Genomic DNA, 7312 nt, shown 5'->3' on the forward strand with positions numbered 1-7312 from the left:
GGGCGAGCGCTCCCCCAGGCGCCCGTCTCCCGCGCGCGTCCACCGCTGGGGCCGCGCCCGCTCGGTCGATAGGGCCGCCCCCCTGCTCCCCTCGCCCCACGCAGGCACCGCCGCCCTGCTGCCGCTTGTGCGGTGGCCGCCGGCAACCTCGCCCCACACTGGGCGGGATGCGCCCCTGCGCCCATCCCTGGCCGGCGACGTGCCCCGCCGTGGCCGCCCGTGTCCACGCCCGCGTGCCCCTGGGCGTGCACCCGAACGGGGCACCCCCGTAACCCGTCGCCCGCGCCCTGTTTGGCCTCTGGGCCAATGACAAACAGGGCCCACGCCCCTGAGGAAACAAAAAAAAACGAAATAAAAATAAATATATAATTAATTAATTAATAATTAATAATTAAAATAGTTAATGAATTAATTAAGTTAATTAATCATGTTTAATTAATCTAATTAAGTAGATAGTTTAATTAAACCCTAATTAGACTAATCAGTCAATGACGAAGGACCCACAAGTCAGGTTGACCAGTCAACTCTGTTGACTGCTGATGTCAGCATGACATCATGCTGATGTCATTAAATCATTTTCGAATTAATTAAATTCCAGAAATTAATAAAATATTTAGAAAATCATATCTTTTAATCCGTAACTCGGATTAAAATATTTTCAACATGGAAGTTGCTCAGAACGACGAGACGAACCCGGATACGCAACCCGTTCGTCCACCACACACCCCTAACATATCAAACCCGCAACTTTCCCCCTCCGGTTCATCTGTCAAAAAACACGAAACACCGGGAATACTTTCCCGGATGTTTTCCCCCCTTCACCGGTATCACCTACTACCGCGTTAGGGCACACCGAACACCGCGTATTGCCTTGTTATATTTTGGAATGCTTTTTTTGCTCGGTATTCATTATTTCTTCCCCCTCTTCTCTCCGGTAGACTACGAGACCGACGCTGCTACTGACCAGTTCGACTATGGAGTTGACGACCCCTCTCTCTTGCCAGAGCAACCAGGCAAGCCCCCCCCCCCTTGATCACCAGATATCGCCTATTCTACTCTATACTGCTTGCATTAGAGTAGTGTAGCATGTTACTGCTTTCTGTTATACCTATCCTGATGCATAGCCTGTCCTTGATACTACTGTTGTTACCTTTACCTGCAATCCTATATGCTTAGTATAGGATGCTAGTATATTCATCTGTGGCCCTACATTCTTGTCCGTCAGCCGTGCTATACTATCGGGCCGTGATCACTCGGGAGGTGATCACGGGTATATACTATATACTTTATACATGATACATATGGAGACTAAAGTCGGGTCGGCTGGTGGAGCACCCGCGAGTGGATCTTTGTGGCGGAGCGACAGGGCAGGTTGAGACTGCCTAGGAGAGAGGTGGGCCTGGCCCTGTTCGGCGTTCGCGGATACTTAACACGCTTAACGAGATCTTGGTATTTGATCTGAGTTGGCTACGAGCCTATACGCACTAACCATCTACGCGGGAGTAGTTATGGGTATCCCGACGTCATGGTATCAGCCGAAGCACTTCGTGACGCCAGCGACTGAGTGGCGCGCGCCGGATTGGAACGTAAGCCTGCTCTTGTATTAAGGGGGCTAGTTCTGCTTTCGGCCGCGTACGCAACGTGCAGGTGTGCTATGGGTGATGGGCCCAGACCCCTGTGCGCTTAGGTTTAGACCGGCGTGCTGGCCTCTCTGTTGAGCCTAGGTGGGGCTGCGACGTGTTGATCTTCCGAGGCCGGGCATGACCCAGGAAAGTGTGTCCGGCCAAATGGGATCAAGCGTGCTGGGTAAGTTGGTGCACCCCTGCAGGGAAGTTAATCTATTCGAATAGCCGTGATCTTCGGTAACAGGACGACTTGGAGTTGTACCTTGACCTTATGACAACTAGAACCGGATACTTAATAAAACACACCCTTCCAAGTTCCACAGACAACCCGGTGATCGCTTTTCCACAGGGCGACGAGGGGAGGATCGCCGGGTAGGATTATGCTATGCGATGCTACTTGGAGATGCTACTTGGAGATGCTACCTGGAGATGCTACTTGGAGGACTTCAATCTACTCTCTTCTACATGCTGCAAGACGGAGGCTGCCAGAAGCGTAGTCTTCGACAGGATTAGCTATCCCCCTCTTATTCTGGCATTCTGCAGTTCAGTCCACCGATATGGCCCTTTACACATATACCCATGCATATGTAGTGTAGCTCCTTGCTTGCGAGTACTTTGGATGAGTACTCACGGTTGCTTTTCTCCCTCTTTTCTCCCTTTCCCTTCTACCTGGTTGTTGCAACCAGATGCTGGAGCCCTGGAGCCAGACGCCACCGTCGACAACGACTACTACCCCGGAGATGCCTACTACTACGTGCAGCCCGCTGACGACGACCAGGAGTAGTTTAGGAGGATCCCAGGCAGGAGGCCTGCGCCTCTTTCGATCTGTATCCCAGTTTATGCTAGCCTTCTTAAGGCAAACTTGTTTAACTTATGTCTGTACTCAGATATTGTTGCTTCCGCTGACTCGTCTATGATCGAGCACTTGTATTCGAGCCCTCGAGGCCCCTGGCTTGTATTATGATGCTTGTATGACTTATTTATGTTTTAGAGTTGTGTTGTGATATCTTCCCGTGAGTCCCTGATCTTGATCGTACACATTTGCGTGCATGATTAGTGTACGATTGAATCGGGGGCGTCACAAGTTGGTATCAGAGCCGACTGCCTGTAGGAATCCCCCTTCCAACTCCTTGGCCGAAGTCGAGTCTAGACTTTACAAAACTTTTACTAACATGGCTGTGCGGCCCATGGGCCCACGTCGCCATTGGGTGGTAATAGGATCTTTTACTCCTCGCCTATACTCTGGGACTCTGAGCTCTCTTCTATTCGGGTTAAATGATTTTGCTAAAAACAAAACTAACTTTAGGTTCTCGATAATACTTGCTCACGGAGAGCCCCTCACTTCAGATGATCGCCTGCTGCACTAGAAGATTCCGAAGTTACTCTACGATGTTCTCTCGAGTCTTTGTGCCATCGCATTTGCGATTTCCTTCCACCGTCAACCCCTACGAAAAACTGCTTACACTTGCCATTCATACAATCATTCCCCGTTGATCTTGTTATTGCAAGATGTCCCGAAATACTCTTTGTTGTTCCGAAAATCCTTTAAGCTTACTGCCTTGCAGTTCTTTACCACATGAATATCCCTATTGAAAATTCCTCGCACTTGTCGAGTATCCGCTCATCCCCAGTTGTTCATGCGTTTCACAAAAGTCTTCAAAATACTATTCGATCTCCCGAAAATCTTATGGAGCCTTTGGCTCTTGAAATTCTTGCTTGCTCGCATTATGGTTAATCCCATTAGTCTCGTAATCTTAATGGCATACCTTGTCATTATCATTTTGAGTCCGTTGATTCAATATGTTGTGAATGTTCACAATCATCAGTCGAGTCCTAGGATTATCTTTCCGGCTCAGACGTCATTTTGAACATGAGCTGGTTCTCGACCAAACTATCTGTCGTCGATTGTGCCTCTGGTATATTCAATTGATCCATCCTTGATCAGAATGTCTGCTTCTGATCCCTTGTTTTGGAAATCATAATTCCTTTGTTATCTAAGCATCGAATTATTCAGATGTTCTATAATCTGATGCCCGTGCATTCTTTCTCCCTCTGATTGAGTATCGATACTCACATCAGCTCCGTTGTGGATCGCCCGATCCATTGTTGGATTTCATCCGACATTGTCCTTCATAATTAATCATCTTGTGAGTTCTTTCTCTGATACATAATGCCTGTGTTAAGTTGTATCCTCTGCTTGGCCAACCATGCTCTGCTTTCGGGCTTGTGTTATTTACTCTTGAAACTTGTGGTATATGTTTCTAAGAAGCCCCTATGGGTTGAACATATGCCTTCTCTAAACCGTGTGAACCCGAAAGTTTTCACGAATAATACTCTTCTGGTGCTTCGCCAGCTAAAATTTCAACACTGCAACTTCATCGAACATGAGAAGTGAATGAAAGGTTATGCATTGGAGAAGTGGGAGTCGACCTTGAACTTGTGTTCATGCCCATGGACACGATGTAGATCTTATCATTAGAGCTTCTCTTAAATTAATTATTCCTTTGGTATAAGTTCTTCTTATATCAGGGATCTGGCCTTTTGCAACCGTGGTTCCGACCATGATTGTTCTTCTTTGATTCCATTTCTCGGACAAGTTAAACAATTGTCTTCTATGGATAAATACACCAGTCCAACCTTTACTTTGATCTTCTGTCGAGTATTACCCCCCTGGTATCTCGAGATTATCATGGAACTGCATAACTTCTTATGAGTTCATCATCAAGTGCTACATTCCCACTGATTCCAATTTTTCAAAAGCTCTAAGTTATTAAACACTCAAAGACACCAATAACTGAACCGAGTCCGCACTACGGTTCAACAACTCTTCGGTAAGCTACTATAAGTACGAGTTTGTACCCGATCACGCCATTCCTAGCCTGTTTGGCTATATCATTGTCGTGATGATTTTAACTGTGCTACCCGGTCCTTCTTCTCGGAGCACAATTTTCGACGATGGACTAACCTTACGTCGATCCTCATCGTCATATCATTTCGCCTTGAACAACAAGCTTGGTTTCGAGTTTGTGTCGTACCCTTGGTTCCAATAACCTTTCACTTCATCATTACTTTGACTTGATGTCATCGCCGATCGATTATATCTTCATGAACTCTCGCGACAAAGGTGTCGTGATCATCAACAATCTGAGCTCATCCAGGATATCAATTGAATTCATGATGAGAAATACCATCCTTGCCCTCGATGAATTGTATTATCATTGACCACTTTATTGCCTTCCCACCAACACAAGCTTGTTCATGTTTGGTGTTATACCTTGAGTTCCTTGCTATCCAGCAATTGTTCTTCTTTACCTTGGAGTATTACCATCCTTTATGTCAAGAATGTTCTGAGATTTGTTCCACCTCTTGAGAATTCTTGACATAGAAATACTTCTCACCATCACCATTCTTTCTTGGTCCCCGTGTTAATTCCAACAAGTGAACGGTGTTGTTTGGATTCTTTCCTTCTAGCAACCCTATTTTTTTGAAGTTAATGGTCGAAAGTTCATTCTTAGGCTATTGACTATTGAATCACCATTCTGACATTGGTCGTGCAACCCAACCCATATTTCGGGTGCACCTTTCAACCAATGTTTAATTGTGTATGTTTTCCTCGAGCATACATCATTATACCATTTGATCTGACAAATGTCATCTTCTTGTTCACATTATTGTGGAAATCCATCTTTTGAAAATCTCAATGAATTGTCGCTGAGTCAATCAGCCACCTCCTCACCTCTCCTTGGTTTAATGATGAACTATTGTTTCAGGAACCCGCTCCCATAGTTCATTTTCCGAGAATCTTGCAATGCCATTTCAACGATTTGTGTTGCGCCTTTTCTTCTCGGAAATCCTGAGTCTGAGGCATCATGACACCAATTGGATCTGAATCTCGGTCAGATATGATGGTTGGGACAACTTTCCAGGAGTTATGTTGTTTGTCCTTTGATGACCCGGTAACATGATGTCATGCCTAGCACCCCCCCTGGCTGGAGGACCTATCATTATAGATTCCTTTTCAGCAAGGTTATCCATTCATCCCTGAGGAAAATTGTAAGACTTATTCTACAAGTTATTCCTGATGGATCCTTCATGTTTCCAAAGTCTGATCTTCACCTCAAGACCATGTCAATGCTATCTCGAAGCATGTCAATGGTACTCCGATTTGCAACAGGAACATTTGAAGCACGATGCTAGATTTTATTTATCATTAATCCTAACACCGTTGTATGGGTAATATCATGAGATTCTCCCCCCCTTAACTAAATGGTTTTCTACTTTATATCCTGTCATGGATATCTTGCTCTGCTTGTCCTTGGGAAGGATATACCCTTGAAATATGTGTTTAAACATATTTTCCTTTCCGTTGTTCTGTTTAATCTGATGATCATATTTTCCTTCCGTTGGTTTGTTTGAACCTTTTCTATGATCTATATGATATAAGCAGTAATAATCCACTGCTTGTGCAAACACCTCGAGGTACAACTCTGTCAGTAAGACCCTGTTACTATTGTTGATGACATTCCGGTAGCCACCGATGGACGAGAACCTTGCCTATTGGTCCGCCTCGTTCAACGAGCAGGAAAATGGTTCTCTTCGTCCCTCGCCCTTGGTATCGACGTTGTTGCCGACTTAATCGACAGGCTACCCTCTGACATGCCTTGCTTGCATGATCGCGCAAGACGTCTCTGCCCTTCCTACTTTTAACCCACATGGTGGGCCCATAACCCACAGTTCCACAGGATCGAAACCTGATTCTTCTACACACCCCCATTTCCAAAGTTATTCCACCCGCTTGGCTTCATAGGTAATTCACGGGCCACCTTCATAGTGATCTATTCTGGTACCAGACGCAATACTTTCCCATTGCTCTGAACCCCTGTCACATTTTGTTTCAGGCCACAAACGGTTGCCTATCCACTTGAAACTCCTTATTTCACCTTCTTAATTTACTCTCGATGACTTTCTTGAATTTCAACTCGAGAGGTGACTCTATACCTCGTTCACTGAGATAGCCCCTAGGTACTTAACATGTATTGAACTTCGTACTTCACGAGTTTCCCCCCTTATTTTTTCATAAGTATGACGGAGACCCCGAAGGAAGAATGACGACTTCATCATGATGCTCGTATGCATTTAATGGAAGACATCGATGCTATGGATCAACCTCTTTGAGAAGAGCAACCAGGGCCGAGAAGATCCGTTAGAATTTCGTAACCAGAACTTCCCCCGTACTCCATCTCTTAAATCTCGGGACGAGATTTCTTGTAGTAGAGGAGATTTGTGACGCCCGGATAATTAAGCTACAGTAACCTCTGCTAAATATGCCACGTCACCTCCGTCACTGTTTAATCTCGTGTCGGTTCGAAACTTTTCAAATTCAAAATTTAAATATTGTCAAACCTCAACAGTTTTCAAACCTCGAAACAAAAATGTTCGGGTTGTGCCGACTATCACACAGGTAATTATAGTAAAGAAAACACAAATTTATCAAATACTTAAATGCCCTAAATTGAATTAAAACAGTTAAAGAAAATAAATTAAAGAAAGAAATAAAAACAGAATACAAAAAAAGGAGGAGAAGCCCCCCCTGCTGGACCGCGGCCCAGCTGGCCATCGGGCCAACCAGGCCGGCCCAGGTCGGCCCCCACTCCTCTCCCTTATCCATAACCTCCCCCCCACTCCCC

This window comes from Triticum dicoccoides, chromosome 2B (assembly GCF_002162155.2).
Source record: "Triticum dicoccoides isolate Atlit2015 ecotype Zavitan chromosome 2B, WEW_v2.0, whole genome shotgun sequence".
NCBI classification, from domain to species: Eukaryota; Viridiplantae; Streptophyta; class Magnoliopsida; order Poales; family Poaceae; genus Triticum; species Triticum dicoccoides.